This window comes from Psammomys obesus, unplaced genomic scaffold (assembly GCF_907164565.1).
Source record: "Psammomys obesus unplaced genomic scaffold, mPsaObe1.curated_primary_1811, whole genome shotgun sequence".
NCBI classification, from domain to species: Eukaryota; Metazoa; Chordata; class Mammalia; order Rodentia; family Muridae; genus Psammomys; species Psammomys obesus.
In genome coordinates this window covers 9,170,972-9,196,809 of record NW_026596125.1, presented here as the reverse complement: position 1 = coordinate 9,196,809, position 25,838 = coordinate 9,170,972, and the positions used below count along the sequence as shown (strand labels likewise).

The 25,838-nt window shown below is 38.5% G+C and overlaps 1 pseudogene; it reads left to right on the top strand.

Moving 5' to 3' along the window:
• The first annotated feature begins 5,250 nt into the window (after positions 1-5,250).
• LOC129665204 (receptor of activated protein C kinase 1-like) lies at positions 5,251-24,952 on the top strand (annotated as a pseudogene).
• Positions 24,953-25,838: the final 886 nt, after the last annotated feature.

Below are 25,838 nucleotides of genomic sequence, written 5' to 3'. Positions count from 1 at the left end.
AAAAAAAAAAAAAAAAAAAAAAAAAAAAAAAAAAAAAAAAAAAAACAGAACAAAAGACCTTGGTCATAAGTTGTTCGCTTTTTGAGACAGAGTTTCCCCATGTAGCCTTGGCTGTCCTGGAATCACTTTGTAGATTCAGGCTAGCCTTGAACTCACAGTGATCTGCCTGCCTCTGCCTCTCTGAGTGCTGGGATTAAAGGCATGTACCACCACGCCTGGCTCATAAATCTTATTTTTATTGTATTACTTTTATTGAGTTTTTGTGTGTGCATGTACTCATTTGCACATATGTGTGAATAGTGAGGGATTAGCATGAACATAGAGGTCAGAGGATGATCTTAGAGAATAAGTTCTTATCTTCTACCTCACTGAGGGAGATTCATTCTTGCTTTTGCTGCTGCACTAAGTATGGCAGGCTAGCTGTCCTGCGAGCTTCAGGGAGATTCTCTCATTTTGCTGTGTGGGTGCTGGGGTTACACATACAAGCTATCACAGCTTGCTATTTAGCATGGCTACAAGGACTGATCTTGAGTCAGGCTTACATTGCAAGCTATAACCAGCTATGCCATCTCCTCAGCTCGAGCCACAATCCTTAGAGTAAAAGTTTCTCAACCATGGATTGGAAAAATGAATCAGTATTTAAAAGCATGTGCTGCTCTTGCAGAAGCCCTGAGTTCAATCCCCAGCATTCACATAGGATGTTTCACAGCCACCTGTGTCAGGCTGATTTCAGGGGAATCTGAGAGCTCTGGCCTTCATGAGCCCCTGTGGTCACATGTACATACCCATCCCCCACCTCACATACACAATTTAAAAATTAATATATATATTTTAAAGTTAATCAATCCTTGCCTTATTCTTATTCTGTAGTTTGCACCTTGGTAGCTTCTCCCATTGATGCCATTATTCTCAAGTGTAGATGAAGTTCTCCAACAGAGAATGCCCCTTTTGCAGGGATTAAGTATTTCCTTCTAATGGACAGCTCACTAAAAAACACAGGAAACCTTACACCAGATTTTTACGTGAATGAAGATCCTTTCTGAATTTAGAATCTTTAACAGGAGCAGACAGAGTTCTTTCTGGAGCTTAGATCTTTTTCTCTAGGGTGAGAATGGAATAGCAAATCACAAAAATCACTGCATTATCCTAACAATGAGCACTGAAGAAATGCAATGCCTGTACCCCTGTCTTGTGTACAGCATGAAGCATGGAGAGTACTTAACATTTCTGAGTGAGAGACATAATTCATTCCTCCGGGTTTTTGCTTCCTTTCACAGGGAGGTCATTTAGCAAGTGAAATCCAGCTGCTAAGAAAAGGGCAGATGCCTGCAAATAGAAAGAAAGAAGCAACCAATCATCCTGTTCCTAATTCTTTGTCATCGGTGCTGTTCATGGATTCTCCAGGAACTGATGTTTTTCTCTGACTTCCTGTTCATATGATTTTCCAGGGATGTATGCATGGGGATGAGGATGGAATGAAGGATGCCTTGTCATGCTTGGGGGAAGAAATGCATGGGTAAAGGTGCACGGCAGTTCTTGAAGTTGGATGAACAACATGGTACAGAGTATAACTGCTGATTTAACTACCAGCTGTTTCCATGAATTTCTTCCCTTACAAGTTTTCAGAATCAATAGCAGTTCCGGCTGTGAGTTAACCTGTAAAAGGAGATCTGGTCTCACATGGATAAAAATGTGCAAAGTTGTGTGCAAAAAATAAAAAATAAAACAGCCTCCAAAATATATACTGTAGGGTCAGTCCTCATAGATAGGGTAGGACACAGTGAGGAATATTTGAAAACCGAGAATAACTTACTTTAATGCCAGCTTTGGTGTCTCACAAATTGACTAGATGTTTTACATATTAAGCTAAGGAAAGAGAAATGTTAGAAAGGCTGAAAATGTTGATTAAAAATTTTTTCTAAGGGATGTAAATAGCAGGGTGGATTACAGGCTGCCTTGTTATTCTGTGACAGCTACTTTGGGGACCAATTTGAATACTTGAGTCAATTGGCATTGTTGTATCTGCATGACATGATGGCGCTGTCTAAATGGCAGAATGCCTGCTGCCTGGAACAGTGAGGTAAGGATGCGCTTGAAGGTGTGTGCTGTGAGAGCTGCCACCTGCCGTGTGCCCTGGGATGCCCAGCAGTTTTCTGATTGATGAGCATGCCCTCCGCTGTGCTTGGAAGATGGCAAAATGGTGTGTGGGGAAAGTGATGGAGTAGTTCAATCCACTTCCAAATTTCCACTGAAATTGGTCCTTATGGCATTTTTAATTCACATCTGGAGGAAAATAAATGTGGCCACAATTATTAACACATTTTGAAAGAAGTAAGTCAAAAGCTGCTTAGACTGCACAGGTGTCTGTTATGAAAATCTCAGCAGAGGCATGTGTTTAGACCCCACAGGTGGGCTGCAGCTAAGAACAGAAGAGAAGATCGGGAAAGAGATGCTTAACTACAGAATGGTAATTTTGCAAGAAAGGAAATTAGTGATTGAGATCAGTGGAATCCACTGGAGTGTACATTGAGAGACCATAAAAAAAAAGAGAGAGAGAGCAGGAAAACCAAAAATAAATGTTTTATATGAGACCCTCAGAGGTTTTTCTAGTGGAGAACAATGACTTCCTGGGTTTTATTTTTGTTTCCAGACAGATTGAGATTGACTAGTCCACCTCCCTGATTCACCATTATACTCCATGAGCTTGCATGAGCTTTTCAAATGAAATCACTTTGAATATAATGCTATTTACTAATAACCTGAGAGCATCTTTTTCTGTCTGTCTGTCTATCTCTCTCTCTCTCTCTCTCTCTCTCTCTCTCTCTCTCTCTCGAAGTCTTTCTGTTACTGTCTCTCTCCCCCTCTTTCTGTTTTGTGGTCTATTTTCCTCCCCCCCCCGCCGCCATGTATGTGTGTTTAAAATTATAGCAATATTTTTTCTAACCATCTATTTTGAAGTTTTCTGTCTGAAATGCAGAAACTTGGAAATCCATTTTATCGTTTGGAGAAAGGTAGTCTAGGTTATAAATAGGCATGCCTTTGGAGATCTAAGTGATAAAAACATGTTAGAATCATTTAGTTTTCAAGTGAAAATCCTACACCTAAGATATCATGCAGAAAAATGGAAGTACTTGGCTTACCAATAATAGTAATTATTATTAATTATTGTTATTTAAAAACAAAGAAAATGATGCTGTATCTTAGTGCCACATTTAAAATCAACTCCCATATTCTATCACAGTTTTCTCACCTGAAACATTTAGCACTTTCTATGGTATGTTTTGCATCCAGTATTCTGTATTCTAATCTACCAGGAGAGACATAATCAGGACACTTGATGAAAAATTTGCGATCTGTACAAAAATATGATCTTTCTATATATTTCTCTCTCTCCTTCTCTGTTTCCCTCCCTCTCTGTCTCTCTTTGTCGCTGTCTCCGACTGTGTGTGTGTGTGTGTGTGTGTGTGTGTGTGTGTGTGTGTGTGTATGTAGAAGGGTGAACAAAGTTGATCTTCTCTCTAAGAAGGAACTATTTCAGTATCTTGGTAAAATATATTCTGGCACCATTTCCTACCAGATATCCAAGGGGTCTCAAATACTCATGCAGAACAGATGCAATGGAATCAGAGAAACGGTCTTCTACAATGTCTGGTGGCTGCAGTGTTCTGAGTTGTGGCTTCTTCATAAAGGTCTGCACAGCAGTATGTAGTTTTTCAGACAGTTTCAGTGCTCAAGTTTGGTTTCTCAATAGCAATCATGAGCATACCACACAGGGGAGATATACAGGCCTCTGATACAGGAAGGAACAAGGCTAGGGATCTAATGGCAAAGACACCCCCATCAGCACCATTGGGTGTGGATGCTACCCATTGATGGCATAGCCCATTGAGAACAAAAGTGCTTAAGATCTTTAGTGAAGCCCATCTTCACAGAGTATATCCCTACTTCCTGGTAAAAAAGTGGCTTCTCCCTAAAAGGAATTTGATTATGTAATTCTGTTTCTTCAAGTGCCCAGAAAACTAATATACCAGCATACATTGTATGTAAAATATGAAAAACTTCCCAGAGGATAGAATATATCTAGAGTGGCTTCTAATGAGGAAGCCCAGAGAGACTCTTTAGACAAAGAAGCATTGCCGAGAGAGTAGAGATGTGAGATATAATTAATGGAGTCAATTTTGTAGAGGAGAAACAGCTTAATAGGCTTCCAGAACCCCACTAAATTAAATTGAATAATTAATGTGATATAATTTAAAAGGTAGGGCTAGAAGAATACTACATTTCATGATTGTCTACATAATAATTTTATTGAACTATAACATCCGTACTATAAAATGTATTCACTATTTAAAGTACAAAATTTAGTACCTTTTGCTATATTTAGAGCTGTGTAAGTGTCAACATTATTTAATCGTTGCTTTTTTAAGAAATTAATTATGAAGTCGGATGCTTCTATATTAGCACAATGCTCAGGAATTTGGTCAATCCATTTATTTTTATTGCATATTTTTGGGTTTTTTTGTATGAATGAAATATTAAATATCGTCAGCAAGGTGATGGGTACCAATGAGGGAGAGCAGCCACTGCTTCAGGTTATGTCAGTTAGGAGCAGGATTTACCGAGCATTGAGTGGTGCAAAAGAACAGGAAGCAAATTAATCCAAGAGCAGAGCTTTTCAGGGGGAGGATAAAGGGGTTAGTAGTGCAAGTTAGCCTGATCAAACGTGCTAAGGCCAGAAAGAAGCCCAGCAAGCCCAGAGCATGTGCTGGAGGGGGAAGTGGGGCTCTGAAAGGAATCTGGGAAGTTGCCAAAGACTGAGGCACCTAGGGACTGGCAGGCTATGAATAAATCTGTTACTCTAAACCCATTGGAGAGTCACTAGATGACTCTCAATGCAAGATATCAACTCTGCGTTTTAATACGTGAACTCTGTGAAAATGTGAATTTTTGGAAACAAGAAGAAAAGCAGGAAGATCAGACAGAGCTTTTGCACTACTGCACTCAAGTTGTGCCAAAAGCTTGGGTTAGGATAGTAGCAGTAGATGGGGAGTGGGGAACTACCTTTCTTTTCACTATGTATTTATCAACCAAACACGGTGACTCACCCTTTACCAAAATTCATCAGTACCCAGTAGTTCATCAGGGGTGAGTGGAGCCACATGAGGCCCTCAGGCACCCATGGCTAAGGACTGATGGGCTCTTATTGTCTGATTGACATGCAGTCACACCTGCTGTGAGCTCCTGATTGCGATGGCTGTGTCACACCCAGAAGCTGGCATTCCTCAGCCCTTGTCCATATCGTCCAGAGCTTACATTCTGTCAACACCTTCTTCACCAATGCTTCCTGAGCTCAAGAGAAGGTGAAGGAATGCAAATAATGTTGCAAATACGCTGCCCAATGAGTTAATATTCTTCTATCAAGTACCCCTTCACTTCATATTTATCAATAATACTCATCACTTGTGGGGTGATAACTCATTGTAATTTGTATTTGTATTTCCCTGATGATTAGCAATATTGATCACCTTATTGTATCAGTTAGGTTAGCTGTTTATGTATCTTTGAAAAAAAGATTATTGTGGTCAATTCCCTGTTAGTTGCGTTGCTTATTTTCTGGCTTTTGAGTTTTATGGATTCCTCATATATTTCACATACTGATCACTTACCAGATTATGGATGACAATTATCTGAAGATTGCCTTTTCATTTTGTTAACTGTTTTGTTTGCTGCCCACAAGCTTTTAAATTAAACGCCATTTCTTGTTTGTTTATTTGTTTGTTTGTTACCTGCGGCTTTCAGACTCTATCCAACAAATGTTCTTCCCATTGGAACAGTAAGGACTTTTATGGTTTTAGTTACAAACATGCCTTTAATCAATTTCAATTACTGTCTTTATTTGTTGCAAGATGAAGGTGAATCTGCATTCTTTTGTTTCTTTGTGTGTGTACAAAGTTTTCCCAAAGTCCCTGATTGAAGAGATTATCTATTCACAGCATTGTGCTTGGCATCCTTGCCCAAGGTTAAGTGGCCCTAATGTATAGCCACATTTATGTACTGTTTATTCTATTCCATTGATATATGTGTCCTATGCTACTTTTTAAATTTATTATTTTTTATTTATTACAATTTATTCACTTTGTATTCCAGCTGTAGCTCCCTTCCTCATCCCCTCTCAACCCCACCCTTCCTCCCTCTTCTCCTCCCATGCCCCTTCCACAGTCCACTGATAGGGGAGGTCCTCTTCCCCTTCCATTTGACCCTAGCCTGTCAGGTCTCATCAGGACTGGCTGCATTGTCTTCCTCTGTGCCCTGGCAAGGCTGCTCCCCCCCCCAGGGGGAGGTGATCAAAGAGTCAGTCACTGAGTTCAGAGACAGTCCCTATTCCTCTTATTAGGACACCCTCTTGGAGACTGAGCTGCAATGGGCTATATCTGTGCAGGGGTACTAGGTTATCTCCATGCATGGTCCTTGGTTGGAGTACCAGTTTCAGAAAAGACCCCTGTGCCCAGATTTTTGGTTCTTTTTCTCTCCTTGTGGAACTCCTGTCCCTTCCAGGTCTTTCATCACCCCCTTCTTTCATAAGATTCCCTACACTCTGCCCAAAGTTTGGTAAGTTTTATTCATCAACTGCAAACATGATGCAAAGAGAAAACAAACAGAAAGTGAGACAAGGTTTCAAAGGTGCAAAGCCTGCCCACAGGTGCGATAATTCTTCTGGCAAGGCTGAAATTCCTAAGCCTCACCCAAATTGAACCACCAATTGCAGTCAAGTATTTAAATATGTGAGACTTTAACTAACAATAAGTTAACTTCAACTCTTTCATTTTGAATGTCTTTTCTTTCTTTTTCTTAGTTAGTTGCTCTGGCTAGGATTCCCAGTACTATGTTGAATGGAAATGAATAGTGTGAGAAGTTATGTTTCATTCTTGATTATAAGGAAAAATATTTTTGCCTTTTCATTACTGGGTATAATGAACAGAACCTTTGAAATTATGGAATGTCTTCAGTTAAGTATTAAATAACATCTACTCTACTCTCAAACAGTTCTGAGCCACGAAAGTAAAAATGTGTAATAAGAGCAATATGTAAAATAGTTACAATGATCCTGTTGCTAATCAACATCTACTGAAGTCTTACCACAAGTCATAAAATATTCTCTTTGATTAGTAGTTTTCAAATAATTTATATAAAAAAGGATGTGGAAGAAATAGGCTCAAGGAGTGCAAAGAATAGTGCTCTGACCATCTTTTATTGAAGAATTATGTCTTCTCCACAAGAAACTACAGTTTTCTCAAAACATCTGAAAATAGATATGTCAGTCCATTTTATAATTTCCAGTACAATCACTTGTGAACTCACATCAAAAGTAATTGATTAATTTAAACTTACATTCATGAAAAAAAAAAAAAAAGATTTTTAGAAAAAGTTGAATTACTTTCCAGAGGAACTAGCATTTATTTCTTCTCCTTACCAGGAAATACTGAGATATTTTGATGCTGCATTTGTTAATGTAGTGGGTATACACACACACACACACACACACACACACACACACACACACACACAAACACACATTTATCACTGAGTTCATAGATAGGTTACCCCCAAAAGATAACATTTTATTTTAAAATCAAGGGATATGCAGCTTTACTTACTATTTTTACTTTAAAAGGCTATCTTTTTTTTTTTTTTAAATGCAGAAACTGTGGTCCTGATAATTTAGGTGAGTATTCAAGATCACCAATCAAATTTGTATTGAGCTGTATTTGAAATTTTGTTCTTCTGACTCATACGTATCTAGAATTCTTCACTCATTTCATTATTCATTCACTAAATCATTTATTTGTCCACACACATATTAATCTACTCATTAAATTTTTATTGAGTATTTAGTATGTTTTTCTCTTGTGACTTTCCTTAGAGAGAAAAGAATAAACCTTTGTTTACTTTGGGTAAGGTACCAATAGCTGACAATAAATAAATAAATATTCTTCACAAGTCTACCTTAGTGAACCAATGTGTTTATTGATATTACTTGGATTCATGGGTGAGGAATTACTAAAAGGAATATTAGTGGCTCAAAATCAGCCAACTCACTGAAAAGCTTATCTCACCATTTGTTAAAAAAAGAAGCTTATTTGACCATTCATAAAAGCTCTCTCCATGAAGTTTTTTTTCAAGAATGTTCTCCTCGCATATTGGTCAACTATGGTTATATATTTTATAATTTATCTCAGGGGCTGAGTGAGTGATTCTCTCCATCAAAGGGCAGGTTGGTGTGTCTCTTCAGGCACCATTTGGCTTTTCCTTAGAATGGTACCACACACTCCCAAAAATGGTTCTATATAAACTCACCTTGCAGAAACAATGAGTTTGTTCATGGTTCTTGCAGGAGAATGGGTGGCACAAAAGAAGACGCTTCACTTAAAACTCTACCCCAGATGTGTGACAGCTCATGAAATCTCTGTCCGTGGAGATCTTTGTCTAGTTTTCAGCAAGGCTCACCCAAGACACTCTCCTCTACCAAAATTGTTTACTGTTTATAGAGCCTCAGAAAAGGACATGTTGAGTGTTCTGCTTTTGTGAGCTTCAGCGTGAAGTACATGAGTAAGTCAGGTTAATCTTAGGAGCCTGTTTCCTCTCCCTAGGAGGGAATGTTTTAATTAGGAAAAGGTGATAACAAACCAATTTCAAATTCTTCTCTAGGCACAAGAAGAATAAAACACAAAACTCCGCCACCACAACCGCCACCACTGCCGCCACCACCTTGGAATTCATGTGGTAACAGGCGAGATAGGCAGCGCAGACAAATTCAGAGGCGAATAAACATTATACCAAGAGAAGTAAGAAGACACTACATAAATGAACACAATTAAATTTTTATTTTCAGGGAAACATGATACTTTATTTAGATTGACCAGGAAATAATCTCATTGAGAATGTGAGTTGAAAAAGTTCCCCATGGAACTAAAAGAATGAGACTTGTGGACTTATGGGTCTCCAGGCAAATAGAATCACAAGGAAGCAGAAAAACATGAGCAAAATCTCAAGGCAGACATGTGGCTCTGATATTTGGGGGAAAGCACAGAGGAAAAGATAGCGGTGGCAGCATGAGTGTGGGTGAGTGTAATGGGAGCACTTGTCAGACATGTCAGAAGGGCTAGTCCTGTGCGGCTCTGAAGGCAATTGGTAGAATTCACGTTCCCGTGTGAGAAAGTTGCTCATGGGCAGCAGTTTTCCTCTCATTTATATGATACCACGCCACCGACCCTTTATAGAACACAGATTCTCTTTTATCAGCAAAAACAGCATTATCCCAGTTACAGAAAATAATAAAGTACATGGCTTTTCATTTTGTGAAGCTGATAGCTCCATGAATGGCAGGGAATATTAACTAGAAAATAAAAGAAGCATGTAAAATTGATTGTGAATCTACCTCAGCACTTCAATACAAGGGTGATGTGACTTTTTTTAGTTATACCTTTGAGGGAGGCATGGAAATACATTACTCAAAGTGGTAAAATAAATAGCATCAAGGATATATCTTGAATGATTGTAGAATCAAAGCAAGATGGCATTAAGTCTTAAATTTTCATGCCTTTATATATTAAAAATGCTGGAAAAACTTAGTTTACATTATATTCCAACAAAATGAAATATGACATTTTAATGAGAAATGCCATCATCCTGGTTGATAAAAGGACAACAAAAAACAATGAGAACAGTCAACATCACTATACCCTCCCCTCCCTATACCCAGTATTTCATCTTGATGTATTTGTCATAGTCTTTTGGGAAGGAAGCAGTGTATGAAGAAAAAAGCATTACTCAACATTTATCTATGGTTGTCATTCTTCTCAACATTGAACAGATAAAGAATGAAATTTTGTCTTTGTGCCTGCTGTCTTTAGTAAGAATCTTTATAATAAGACACTGCATTTCTTTTCTTTTTTTGCATTCTAACTAGTTACCTTTTAAATTAAACATTAAGTCAAGCTTCATTGATATCTGGAGAGGGTGACGTGTGCTCTGTAAAAATCTTCTACTTACAATTCAGTTAAGAAACCAAAATATTTTCCTTGCTACCTGGCAGGACAGTGGCCTGATAGAGGCAAACTGTGTGTGCCTTCTAGACTTTCCTTCAGTATGGAGTACAATCAGTGAGCAGGCAGACAAGCCTGGTAGAAGTAAGTGGCCTGGGCTCCTGATGGGGAGTTCATCTGTAATGGACACGGCCAGTCTTTAGTTCTAGAGCACTGTTAAAGGAGATGAATATGAGAGTGAAGTAAAGCAACTTTCCTGTAACAGGTCACCCAGGATCTCATGGCTGACTCCCCTTTTGATAATCTGTCCCATTAAAGCCTTGGGATGATTTATACAGTCAAATCTGTCACTGGGGAAATTTCATTTTCACCTCTATAGCCAATGAGCTGATGCAGAACATAAAATAGTCAAACAGGGGTTCACTTCTTCTTAAGATTTATGAAACTTCCAAAAAATAAGTCTCCCTCTGCCCAACACTTTCCACTTTCCTCTTATTTCAGTCCTTTAGCAAAAAGTCACAGCTGTTCTCTTATAGAAGGCTGTGGGTGGCAGGTATGAATAAAGAATAAAATTATCAGGACGATAAATTTCAGATTTTAGACCACAATCACACAAGTACACACACATACTATACATAGATGATAAAAAGAGAGAATGAGAGAGAGTTATAGACAGATATATATTATCTCTTAATCACTTAAATATCTGCTAATAAGCACCAAAGATTTGGGTTATAAAATCAAATATTCAGAGTTCTACAGGTAAAACATTTCTAATAAGAGAAACACAAAGTCTTCCGAAAAGATGGTTGTCATGTTGTGGCTATATCTGATAGATAAAAAGACATGTGCTGAGAAATTATTAAATTGCTTTCTGTAAAATGGCAAGCAAGAGAAACAGGCCATATAAATGTGATTCCAGATTTCTATTACTTGCAAGGGGAGGCATAATCATAAAATTATACCCATATGTGTTATTTCAATTTTCCATGTTTGGCTTTCCCCACCTTTACCTGGTAGTATTTTCTGTTCTCTCATGCTGACATTGATTGAATTTAATGTTCACCTTCAAAAGCTGAGGTGTAGACCATTCCATCCCATTTCATAAGTGGTTGGTGGATAACCTAATTATTCAAGATAAATTTTCATGACATGGCGTGAAATTACCCATGAACACACACACACACACACACACACACACACACACACACACACTAGCCTTCATTGATTTGTCATAGTAAACATTTACAATTTATCAAATACTGCATATTGTTTGAATATTTGCTGAGTTTTCTCTATTCATTATATGAAACCCAGCTAATGTTTTATTTTTATATTTTAAATCTTTCTTATTTATGGTGTGTGTGTGTGTGTGTGTGTGTGTGTGTGTGTGTCTGCTTGTACAGGGGTTGATGTTACATATTCTCAATCACTTTTCCATCATTACATTTTTTTCTTTAGATAAGGTCTCTCTGTGAACTTGGAGCCCATCATTTTGGCTAGACTAGCTGCCAGCAAAATCCTGGGCTCTGCCTGTCTTCACTTTCTTGGACTGGAATTGCAAACATACCACCAAATCTGGTTTTTAAGAGGACGCTGCAAACCCACATGCAGATCTTATTTGTACACAGCAAGAACTTTGCCCATTGGGACATCTTTTCATCTCTCCTGCCCTCAATTAATATTTTACCATTTGTAGACTTTCCCTCCAACTCCCCGACTGATCTGCCAATCCCTCTGCTCCACAAGCACACATCACAGCATTATCTCACCCACGGGGTAGGAATACATCCCCTGAGGTGCTCCTGTTTCCTGCCCATACGGCTGTGTTCTCTCACAGACCCTGAAGATGGGACATCTGTTCAATACACCCCTCCCACGTGACAGGCCAAGGGATGCAAACTTCATTCTGGAATAACTAGAAAGACAATGCAGACTTTTATGAAAGGGAGTGACGGGAAAAGATTTGTGTTCCTGAATTTATCCTGTGACGCAGGCTGTGGCATTCATGAGATAGTGATGAATGGAAATAACAACAGTTGGATGATCATTTTAATAATCCAGGATATGAGGAATAGAGTTTCAATTGTGGCAAGGGATTGATATTAAGGAGGTAGAAAAGAAAAAAATTACATTTTAATATCAAAACATTCAATATTTGGAGACAGAATCTACTCTTTCCCTCACTATTCATATTTAATCAAGAAGGTTCTCTTAGGTTTCTGGTTTACATTTTTGAAAAGATAAGGATAATATTTTCTCATACAGGGAAAGAGTACGAATATGAACAAAAGATACATTCATTTTTAAAAACGCTAACCTTGAATTCTCTATTTTAACAACCCCCACCGTGGAGTCTTCAAATAGATGGGAGTGTAACACTATCAGGAGAAAGAACTAATATGGCTATAAGGACTTGAAGTGGAATTTAAGAGGATCAAGAATGATAAATGACAAGGTTGGGGAAGAAAAGCCAAAGTTGAGCTGTTCAATCAGATGCAATGCAGACTCACACAAAATCAAATATGGGCTAAAATCAGGTCAGCAAACATGGTCTAACTATAATAACACTGGTTACAGATATTAGGCTCTTCTATCCTAGGTCATCATTAACAAACTGTTCTCCTGAGGTCTGAACCAGGAAGAGTTCATCCCTCTCATTTTTTAATATGCAGCCCAGATCTGATTGGTAGCTATTGAAGAAGAACTGATATTCTTCAGAGAGCAAACAGCAAAGACCAAAGATTAGGCAGGCTCACTGTTCTCTCCAGTTCCCAGCATGCTCCTCTCATAACAAGCCATTCCTGCTCTCATTTTCCATCTGAAAAATTCAATTCACTGTAAATTGAAACAAATAAAACCCTACATACTACAAATGCATTTGAGGTGTTCGGTGATTTGCCGGCTGATGATATTGAGAGATTGTTTTATCAGCTATGAAGGAAATATTCATCACCATTTTGGCAGCTTTGTCACTCAGATTTGGAAGCATCCTTTAGACTTAACTGAGTAGAAAAGACAGGAGCAAGTTCTTCAAGTAATGGTGTAGAAGTTGAGTCACCTGCGTTTCCTTGTTCAGCTTCTTACATTAAAAATAAAGAGTAGTGAGTAACCCTAACCCAAAAATGTCAATGTCAAGGCCGCATTGTTATCTCATGCCCTGTAAACATGTAGGTGATGATTTTTGCTTTCCCTGAGGCAGAATATAGAAAATATCAAGTCATGCTAGTGACAAAGCTTGGTCCAGCTGAAGTTGATGCTTCAGTACTCTTGCCTAGCTCACTCTCAGGTGAGTGGGAAACTGATCTGAAGGCATTTCTTCTCATGAGGCAGGTTTTGCATCAAACAAACTGACAAACTCATTTAGATGCATCTCTTATACACTGGTTACAAAGTGAGATTTTTGTGTGCAAAGTTCACAGAAGTGTTTTTAAAATTATTGAAAATACATTTACAATCTGGAAGCTATTTCTCAATTCTACAGTTAACGGCACTATGTGGTTTTATACAAAACATGAGTTTCCCATCCACGCCAAATTGTAGTTTAGGCAAAAGTGATAACAGCTACAGGTCACCTTTCGGTAAACAGAATTGTTAATTAGAGTTAGCTAAAAGACTCCTGTGGAACCTGGGCTGCTAAGAAAAGAATTCAGAAACATTGCCTCATGCCAAGCTTAGAAGAACTCTGCCTGGCTCCCATCTATCACACCTGCTGCTGTTTAGCCAGCATGCCTAAACAACTCATTTCGCCAGCTGGTTTCCTGCAGAGCAGCTAGCTACAAGAAGCCCAAAGCATCCTGTTTTGTTTAGCATCCACACCTCATATTCTTCCTTTAGCTACCTAAACTTCCAAATTGCTAAATACTGAGGTCGAAGAAAGTTACCCAGTTTTTGCCTCCGTGAAGACAAACAGTTGCTCATCTTATGATGAGCAAGATTCATGTAAATCCATTTCCAAGGCTGCATATCTTTGAGGAATTCGAAGAAGGATTAAAATAATCGGTTCTACTATTGTGGTGTTATGGCATCACTGTTGTTGCTAAAGAATGCAATGTGTCTGCAAATAAGGGAAGTGACAGGAGTAGGGAAACGGTGAAAGGGCAGGTTTTACAAATCTTCCTCAAAAGTTCTCATGTTCAGCATGTTAAAAGTGGTCATGTGACTGTTTCCTAATGAAAATTTGACAAATGCAATATATATGTTACTTTGTGCTGGAAGCTTTAAAAGTCATATTGAGGAGCCTTTGGTTTTACTCATCCTCCTATCAAACAAACTATTATAAAACAAGAAGAGCAAGAAGTATAATTCCTTGCCACCATATTCCTGTTTAAGAAAAGTGGTTTAAAAAAAAAAAGCATCCTTGTTGACTGATAATGAGCAGGAATGGGAGTGATGACTAAGCCGTTTATTCTTTTAAACCATACAAATTCTGTGACTGTTAAACAATCTCTTTATATCATCAGCCTGCAAATCACCGAACACCTCAAGTGCATTTGTAGTATGTAGGGTTTTATTTGTTTCAAATTACAATGAATTGAATTTTTCAGATGGAAAATGAGAGCAGGGATGACTTGTTATGAAAGGAGCATGCTGGGAACTGGAGAGAACAGTGAGCCTGCCTAATCTTTGGTCTTTGCTGTTTGCTCTCTGAAGAATATCAATCAGTTCTCCTTCAGTTCTGTTCTTCCTATTTTTCACTATGTTTTCATTACAACATAATCTAATTTATAGTGATTGATATGCTTATGAAACATTATAATATTCAAGAACAGAATCCCAATTTCATTGTTGTGGTGTGTTTGTTGTTATCCCATAGAAAGGTGTACTAGGCAAGCCCTCTCATGAATCCAGTCACCTGGGTTGATAAATAGGGCAGTAAATGTATATGCTTAATAAAAATTATTCATGGCTAGTTGGTAATCTGGCTCCAGAAATCATGCATAGCTTTGCTATAAACATCTACAGCTTAGATGGCATAGAGAAGAATGACATGTAGGCTTAGATTCCTCAAAAACCACTTTATTAGGGGTTCTTAAATGCTTCTACCTCCCTTTCCAGTCACTGACCAAAGTTAGGGGAGAAAGATGGTGGTGGGCCTTTTCAAGCATAGTTCCTTGAGGACTTCCACTTTCTGCTGTTCAGATACCAACAGTCCAGTCAAACAATAAACAGCAAACAGCAAGACCAATGAACAGCAGAGGCACTATTTGGCAGAAAGAATTACCACAGATCAGCAAAAGTGCCACGACTCTGCCAGAGGGCCAGGAGAAGTTCTCTGGAGTATTTATCTCTGTGAAGTGGTGTGTAGAAAAAGGAAGATCAGCAAAGCTATGTGAACCATTCGTTGCACAGCATAGCTGGGGGAAAGCATTGTCTCTGTCCGTGGGCTAATATTTATATTCTTCTAGTCCCCACAAGGCTGTTTCCCAGCTGGCAATAAACACAGCTCTTGCACAAGACAGCTTCCAGCAAACATCGAGGCCCTCTCATGTGTCTGTGTTCAGCTGACCAAGATCATGTGCCTTCTCATAAGTTTGTTTTCGACTGAGGATGAACCAAAAAACATTTCCACATACCACATTTAGACCAAAACAACAACAACAAAAATCATACAAGAAATCAAAACTTTCACTACAGTGACCTTGTCAAATTCTGTGATCACAGATAGCAGTCCTCTATTATTTTATAGTTTTACATTAGGTTCTGCTATTGTCTGAAATGTGTATCACAGGCTGCTGTTTTGAATGTTGAGCTTCTGGTTTGTAGAAATGTTTGGACAGATGTAGATGGAGCCTTTTAGAAGTAGTAAGTGGGCTACATCTGTGCAGGGGTTCTAGGTTATCGCCATGCATGGTCCTTGGTTGGAGTACCAGTCTCAGAAAAGACCCCTGGGCCCAGATGTTTTGGTTCTGCTGTTCTCCTTGTGGAGCTCCTGTTCCCTCCAGGTCTTTCTATCTCTCCTTTCTTTTATAAGATTCCCTGCACTCTGCCCAAAGTTTGGCTATGTGTCTCAGCATATGTTTTGATACTCTGCTGGGTAGAGTCTTTCAGAGGCCCTCTATGGTAGGCTTCTGTCCTGTTTCCTGTTTTCCCCCTCTTTCAATGTCTATCTCATTTGCCTTTTGGCAGCTAATTCTCCATGTGTGTTCCTTAGTAAGGGGAACAGGGGCTGTCTCTGACATGAACTCAGTGTCCAGCATTTTGATCACCTCCCTCTAGAGGGAGGGGGCATCCTTATTAGGCCACAGAGGAAGACAATTCATTCAGATGGAAGGGGAGGAGGACCTCCCGTATCAGTGGATTGGGGAGGAGTATGGGAAGAGAAGAGGGAGGGCTGTTGAGATAGGGAGGGAGCAAGGGAGGTGGCTACATCTGGGACACAGAGTGAATAAATAAAAAAATTAAAGAAGTAGTACATGATGAAAAAATAATGGGTTACTGAGGACAGTCCTTCAAATTATGTATATCCAAGTTCAAGTAGTGGACTCTACTTCTTGATCCTCTACAATGTAAATACTTGCTGTCTCTCACTCCAGCCATCAGGGCAGAGACCCACTACCATGCCTTCTTCATTATGAAGGACTGAGACCTCTGAAACTGTGAGACTAAATAAATCTTCCCTTCCTTAAGTTGATTTTTGTAAAGTAATGTGAAAAATAACTATAACAAGCTGTGAAAACTCAGGTCCAACCTTCCTTTACATGTCAATTAATTTATCTGCATGAATATACTTCTGTTAATATTGAATGAAATATATACAAAGAACAACCAGACTATTTGCATTAAATGAATTACCTTCCCCGATGAAATTGAAAGAGAATTTCTATTATTCACATATCAAACCTTTGGAGATTAATGGATGAGTGACATTGCTGAGGTCAGAATCCTTTTTCTTTTTTCTTTAGTCCTGAGCTTATATTCTTCCATTTGAGCCATAATGTTTGTTTAAAGGCTGTTCCATTTTGAGTTGCCACAAACCCCATTAAGGAAAAAGAAGGAATTGAGGAAGAAAGGATGGGGGCTTGGGCTAGTAAGTGAAATTTTTTCTTATAGATCAAGATGGTGAGGTAAGAATTTTCCTCAAAGCCAGAGCAAATTGGTGAAGCTGAGAAGCTGTGAATTGGAATTTTTATGATGGATTAAGATGAGTCCATTTTTTTATAGTGAGTGTACTCTCTCCCAAAAATAATTGTCACTCTTGCCAGAAGAAAGAAGAAAATGAATGTAACATTTACTATTCCACTGGCTTCTGTTCAATCTATGTTGTGAGATGAAAGCTGATGTTCCTTCAGTGTACCTAATAAAATTGTGTGTTGTCCAATACTCAGCAGAGGTTAATGTAAGAGTGTAGAAATAGGATGTACTTTAGGTCAATAAAAATTGTTTATAGATTCTCTGCTAGGTGGTCATGACACTCTAGATACTTTTGTTTTTATGAATGAACACTCTTAGAATGAAGATCAAGAGTCCTTGACTGCACAGCATTTTAAAAATCTGCAGAAATATACTCAATGAACACGTGGCTCATTAACTGTAGCTCTTGCTAAGCACACTTGAGTAGCAGCACGTGCCAGGATTTGGATACATTTAAACTTGAGTTTGTTTCAAGGATTTTCTCTTTGGTTACTCTTTGGCAGCCATCTGATTATGTTCTTAGGTAACTATCTCACTGAGTTTTACTTTTAGATGTTAATAATAAATTTGACATATTAGGGCTTCCAAATAATTTAAATAACAGCAGATGAGCAGCATTTATTATTATTACTCAGATTCCTCACAAGGTCATCTCACCAAGAACAACTGTTTCTATTCAACAAGAGATACTGAAAAGTTTCACTTCTCAATAATATATTCTGACACCATGTTCTACGATGATTCTCATCTTTCTTTACTATGGCAAGGACTCTACATAACTAGCATACAAAGAAAAAAATCTGAAAAATCTCTCTTCTTTCTTTCAATTTCTCTGAGACTTAGCTATTGAGTTTCTAAGTGATTCTTTAAATTATTCTTTATGCCATAGTATTGTATAATTCATACAGAATGCACTCCCCTGTCTTGTATTATTTAATTCTCCAAAGTGTTTGGAGAAAGGATTTTATGTGAAAGCACTGATATACAATAAAGCAGCATTGTTCCAGTGTCTTGCATCTTTAATAAAGTTGCTTTCAAATAGCATTTCAGTAAATGAAACATATCCAAGAATGACAAATTTTTATATATCTAAGGTGTGCTCTGACCAACTTGGGGACATAAAGCATACTATTATAAAAGAACCCAGAGTTTTGTGTTTGATTTGATTTGCCTTTCTTTCTCTTGTTATTTTTTTTCTTCTTCTTCTAAGGAAGATTACCTACTTCTGAAACAATAATCATGAGTGTTAAGAAATGTCTCAGACAATGGCAAATAAATGTACCATTAAGCATGGAGACACTTAGTAGCATCATTCCAGCTCTAGTTTGGGAGATGAAGATATATACACACGAACACGTACATGCATATGCTACAACAAAGAAAGGAAAGAGGCTTTATCAATTTGAATTATTTGTAACATTTTCAGGATTATTACAAGCTTCACTCAGAAAACACGTGCATGAAACAAAGAGAGGATGCTTGAAGGACTTACTTCAGTCTGAGTGAAATTTATGGGATAGTTTCAAGTACCTTGAAGCAAAGTAGCTGAGGAAAGTAAATAGAATGATGAGAGAAAAAAGCAAAGCAAAGGAGCTTTTAAAAGCACATGCAGTATCCCTTCCTGGTGATAAATATGATGTGATGACATTGTTACAAATCAGCCTCTCTCCTTCTTATGCTATGTTGAATAGCTGATATAATAGGAAATAATCATTTGCTCCTTCATGACTATTATGAAAATGCAAGGCTTGTCTTATAGAGGAAAAGAAATGTTCCTTTCTTCATCGCGAAAAATAAAGGGTACCACACAGACATTTTTTCTCCTATACAATCAGTGATGGGAAGAAAAAAAAGTGTAAAATGCCAAGCAGTATTGGCCTGTTTTTCATATGGAAACATCTAGTGTTCCAAGTTCAAGCATCTTCTACTGATGTTGTCCAGCTCTTGGAAGGATACACCCAGAAGGCAGACTGGTAATTCATGAGGCAAAATACATGTTACAACAATGAATGTGACTAAGAGGTTGAGAGCTTGTATTCAGACTGTTTGTGTTGCTATAACACACCATAATGACCAAGGTGACTTGGGGTCATTGTGTATAGGAGATCACAAAGTCCCTGTTCTCACAGATAGAAATAGAGAAACCAGAACTGGTACACACATAGACTGCTCTCTTCAGCAGGAGAGATTTTGCTCATGTTTAGCCCAGAAGGCTTGGAACGGATGTTTAATATCCTAGTGATCTTTTGTTATTTTGTAGAGACAGGCTTCACCAAGATTCCCCTAATCCTGATCATTGTTTCTTAGGCAACAGGACCAATCCTTATAAAAGAGGTCCTATGTATTTTGAACAAGTTTACTTTTATGTTTATTACAAACAATTCCTCCCTAAGTTCTTATCCTGAGCATTATTTCTAGTCAATAGAGCCCATTCTTGTGGAAGAAGTTACAAGTACTTTACCTGACAGTTTCTATGTAGTCATACCCTAAGCTTTATTATGATAGTTGTCATAAGCAAACCTTTTATATAGAAAATAAGCTGCTTGGGGTCAGACTCCATATGATTTAATCAGCCAAGCTGATTAGGTTGTGCTGAACCAGGGCTCTTCTTTGCTTTTCACAATTCATTTCTCTGCCAGCAATAGAGCTTACAGGGACACCCACAATAATTCTTTATTTCTCAAAATTCTAGAATGCACAGGAAATGTACAGTGTCACAGCCTGATGAAGATTGTTTCTAAAGTTTGCAAACTAATATTTATTCTCTTCTTCTAAGGGAGAATAATGGAGCTCTCTGGTGCCTTTTTATTTTATTATTATTATGATGATGATTATTATTATGTGATTTATTCACTTTGTATCCCAGTTATAGACCTCTCCCTCATCTCTTTCTGGTCCCACCTCCCTCCCACTACTTCCCCTATCCCTCACCCCTAGTCCACTGATAGGGAAAGTCCAACTCCCCTTCTATCTGACCCTAGTGTATCAAGTGTCATCAGGACTGCCTCATCCTCTTCCGCTGTGGGCTGGCTAGGTCAGTCTGCCAGCAGGAAGTTATCAAAGAGCAAGCAACCGAGTTAATGTCAGTGATTGCCCTTGTTCCCCTTACTAGGACATTCACATGGAGACTGAGCTGCCTATGGGCTACATCTGAGCAGGTCCTTGGTTGATGCATCAGTCTCTGCAAAGCCCCCTGGGCCCAGCTCTTTTGGCTTTGTTGGTCAACTTGTACAGCTTCCATCCCCTCTGGGTCTTTCTTATCTCCCACTTCTTCCATAGACTCCCTGTACTCTGCCCAAAGTTTGACTTTGAGTCTCTAAATCTGCTTTGATACCCTGCTGGATGGAGTCTTTTAGAGGACATCTGTGGTAGGCTCCATTCTTGTTCCCTCTCTTCTACCGCTTCTGCTGTCTATCCTATTTCTTTTATGAATGAGAATTAAGCATCTTTCCTAAGGTCCTTGTTGTTTACCTTCTTTAGTTCTGAAAGTTTAGTATATTTATCTTATATTATTGGTTAATATCTGCTTATAAGTGAGTATATACCATGCATGTCTGGAATACTACTCAGCCCTTAAAAACAAGGAAATCATGGAATTTGTATCCAAATGGATAGAATTAGAAAAGATCATCCTGAGTGAGGTAACTCAAAAGCAGAAAGATATTCTGCTTACCATATCATATACTGGTGCCTCATTCTAAGCACACCTATTTCCACATTACCACCAAACACTTTCACTTCCGGGATACATTCCAACCTGTGAAGACAGAGGCAAAGATTTAGTCCATTTAGTTTCTAGTACAATTTACCTATTTAATGTGTTTGAGAAAGACTGCACCTACTTATACATAGAAAAAGAAGAGCAAGCCTACTTTTCTATTCCATTTTGATTTTTGGTTTCTTCCATTTCCTTTGTTTTTTTTATTTCATAAGCATATATTTTTAGTTTTGTCAAGTTAGCCTGTAAGTTTGAAGAAAAAGTAGATTCTTTGACTACTGTTTAAGACAGGGGAAAATGACATCGTAAAAGGCAACCTTCATGCTGGTTATATGCTGGAACTCTGCTGATTGTTATGACACATCAAATACCATGATCTTTAGGAGATAGATTAAGACATTCATGATGGGTAGAGATATAACTCAGCAGTTGAGAGCACCTGCAGCTCTTATAGAGGACATGGGGTTAGCTTCTAGCATTAACAGGGTACTTCACATCAATCTCATCTCTAGTTCCAGAAGATCCAAGTCCCTATTCTGACCTCCAAGGTCACCAGACCCCAATGTGCTACAGACACACACATGCAGACAAAACATTTGTATCTGTGACTTTTTAAAAACTTAAAAAAAAACATTATTCTTTTTATCTTATAAAACATTAAAGAAGACTTTGTGAAGTAATTCTTTTTCAAGATGGTATAATTAATAGCTAACAAGTAAGTTTTAAATCTAAGTATGCTTGTGCAAATGAGGTGATATTATTTTCAAGATAAGAGAATTGAATCATAAAGTCATCCAGTGCTACTAAATGAACCTCCTTTTTTATGTCAGAAATAATAACCATTTCAGAAGCCTATTTTCTCTTTCCATTCTTTTTCCTGGCCTTCCTTCCTTATCGTTCAGTGAATGAGAGAATACAAAGAATGTGACTAAGTTGGCTGTCATAGTTCCTGCCTGCAGTAATTTAAGTGTAAATTGCCCCATGAAATTGGAAAATCTAAAAGAAATGGATAATTTTCTTGATACATATTACTTACCAAAATAAAATCAAGATCAGATAAGCAATTCAAACAGACCTAGAACCCCTATTGAAAGCGAAGAAATCACTCACAGCCAAAAAAAAAAAAAAAAAAAAGCACAGATCCAGATGGCTTGAGTGCAGAATTCTTACAGACTTTTAACGAAGAGTTAATGCCAATACTTCTCATATTATTACACAAAACAGAAACAAAATAAACAATAATCAATGAATTTTATGATGTCGCACTTATTATGATACTCAAATGGCATAAAGACAACAAAGAAAGAGAATTACAGAGCAATATCCCCTGTGAAAAAAGATGCCTTACAAACCATGTCTATGAACATATCAAAAACATAATCCACCATGATCAAGTAGTCTTCATCCCAGAAATGAAGGGATGACTCAAGATATATAAGCTAATAAATTTAACCCACCATATAAGCAAACTGAATGACAAAAAAAAATCATTAAATTCAGAAAAGTTATTTGACAAAATCCAATACCTTTTCATGGTAAAAGTCCTGGAGCAATTACATCTAAGGGACATACCTAAGCATAATAAAGGCAGTTTACAGAAAACCCATAGACAACATCAAATATAATGGAGAGAAATTAAAACAAATTTCACCAAGTCATGAAGAAGACAAGGTTTTCCACTTTCTCCATGCCTACTAAATATAGTATTTAGATCTCAGCTAGAGCAATAAGACAACTAAAGGAAATGAATGATGTACAATTTAGTGACTCAGACCTGATAAACACATTTAGCAGAGTAGATGAATAAAAACTTAACAAAAATCAGTAGACCTCCTATATAAAAATGACAAACAGTTTGAAAAAATAAGGGAAATAGCCTTTTATAAAAGCCTCAAATAATGGAAAATACCTTAGGGTAACTTTAACCAGGCAAGTAAAAGAATAGTATGGTAAAAACTTTAAATTGTTAAAGAAAAAGTTGAAGAAGATAGAAGATGAAAAGATCTCACATGCTCATAGATAGGTAGGATTGGCATAGTTTAAAAATGGTCATCTTATCAGAAGTAGTTTACAGAGTCAATGCAATCCCATCTAAATTCCAAGAAAATTCTTTACATATCATCAAAGGACAATTTTTAGCTTGATAAGGCAAGACACACGCGCGCACACACACACACACACACACACACACACACACACAAAATAGGATAGCTAATACAATGAGTAATAATTTTTCCAAAAAAAATTTTGGAAGTATCATTATCCCCATTTTTAGGTTATGCTATAAGGCTATTGTAATAAAAACAGCACGACATTGTCACACAAACAAACATGATGATCCATTGAATCAAATTAGAGACCCAGTCATAAACCCACATACCTATGGACACCTGACTGTTTAAAAAGAAGCCAGAAATGCACACGGGGAAAAAAGACAGCCTCTTCAACAGATAGTGCTGATCAAACTGGGTAGCTGCATGCAGAAAATGCAAATAATTTCATATGTATTGCCCTGCAGAAAACTCAACTTTAAATGCATAAAACCAGGTACACTGAACCTTACTGAAGAGAAAGGGAGGAATAGCTTGGAACTCAATGTCACAGGAAAAGATTTTCTGAACAGAACACCATTAGCATAGGCACTAAGATCAGCAATTAATAAATGGGACCTAAGGAAACTGAAAAGCTTCTGCATAGAAAGAATACCATCATTCAGACAAAGTAGCAGCCTATAGAACTGGAAATGATTTCTATCAACTACATATCTGATAGAGGACTAATTTCTAAATATGTAAATAACTCCTAAAAGTAAATATCAAAAAAATAAATAACCCAATTAAAAAATGAGGTTAGCAGGCCACAGAAGAAGACATTGCAGCCAGTCCTGGTGAGACCTGCTAGACTAGGGTCAGAGGGAAGAGGAGGAGGACCTCCCCTATCAGTGCACTGGGGGCGGGGCACGGGAGAAGAGGAGGGAGGGAGGGAGGGCGGGATTAGGAGGGAGAGGGCGACAGCTGGGATACAAAGTGAATAAACTGTAATAAATTTTAAAATAAATTTAAAAAGGGGTACAGCTCTAAACCATCCGGCGCCTTCCTTATCACTGCAGGGACACTCGCATCGGCTGCAGTCGTGACTGAGCAGATGACACTTCATGGGATTCTTAAGGGGCCATAACGCTGCATAGCACGGAATGCCACCACCCCTCAGTTTTGGGACATGATCCTATCTGCATCTCGAGACAAGATCATCATCATGTGGAAGCTGAGCAGGGATGAAACCGACTATACCGCAGCAAGCTCTGCGAGGTCACTCCAACTTTGTGAGTGGTGTTCTCTCCTCTGATGGTCAGTTTGTCCTCTCTGGCTCCTGGGATGGAACCCTGGACCTCTGGGATTGCACAACCATCCCACCATCAAACGATGTGTAGGCTATACCACAGATAAGCTGAGTGTAGTCTTCTCCTCCGACTCCGGCATATTGTCTCTGAATCCCGAGAAAAGACCATAAATCCTCTGGGTGTCTACAAGTACATTGTCCAAGATGCGAGCCATTAGGAATGGGTGTCTTGTGTCGGCTTCTACCCCAACAGCAGCAAACGAATGGTCTCCTGTGGACGGCACAAGCTGGACAGGTTAGGGAATGTGGCCAGCCACAAGCTGAGTACCAACCACATGGGCCACACTGGCTATCTGAACACAGTGACTGTCTCTCCAGATGGATCCTTCTGTCCTTCTGAAGGCCAGGATGGCCAGGGTATGCTGTGGGATCTAGTGAAGGCAAGCACTTGTACACCCTAGCTGGCTGGGACATCATCAATGCCTTGTGCTTTAGCCCCCATTGCTACTGGCTCTGTGCTGCCACTGGCTCCAATATCAAGATCTGGGACTTGGAGGTCAAGATCACTGTAGATGAACTGAAGCAAGAAGTTATGAGCACCAGCAGCAAGGCAGAGGCTTCCCAGTGTACCTCTCTGACTTGGTCTGCTGAAGGCCAGACTCTGTTTGCTGGCTATACACACAACCTGGTTGTGAGTGTGAGTGTGATAATAGCATGACTATTGGTACACGCTAAAAGTTTATGGCGGAGTCTTAGAATAAAACTGGCTTTCTAAAAACAAGTGGGGTACATATCTAAACAGAAAATTTTCAAGAGAGGAAACTCAGTTGCCTGAAAAACATTTAAAGAAATGCTCAACATCCTTATCCCTACTTTAACATTTCACCTTATCCATGTCAGAATGGCTAAATTCAGTAAAACAAGTGACAGCTCATGCTGGTGAAGATGTGGAGCAAGGGGAACACTCCTGTATCGCTAGTTGCAGAGCAAACTTGTCATGCAACTATAGCAATCAGTTTTATGGTTCCTCAGGATGATAGGAATCAATCTCCCTAAAGGAGATATTGCTGTTGTGCCTGCACAGAGCCTTCACCTTTAGGTTCTAGCACCTCTGTTACAGTAAAGCGATCCACTCACTATCAAAAGAGAAACGTAAACAGCAAGCCAGCCATAAAAGCCTTTGCTCTACAACAGTGTACTACCTGCAAGATACGCTAGGGCAATAGTGGTACAAAGCCTATGGGAGCAACCAACCAAGCTCCAAGAGCTGAAAACTGTACCTGACACTATTTGGGTGATCAGTAATCTGAGACTAGATAGCCAAGGGATCTAGGTAAAAACAAATAATACTGGTCTGAAAAATAAAATAATATAGTGATAAAATTACTCATAATGATATTCTGCTATACTCATAGTTTAGTGTCTGGTTCAACCAACATCAGAGAAGCTTCTTTCTGCAGCAGATGGGAACAAATATGCAGACCCACGACCAGATATTATGTAGAGAGTGAGAGCCCTTGGAACACTCAACCGTAAATGTCTTCATTTAGGGAAGACTTCATCAAATGCCCTCATCAAATCCCTCCCTCTCAGGGATCAGGGAA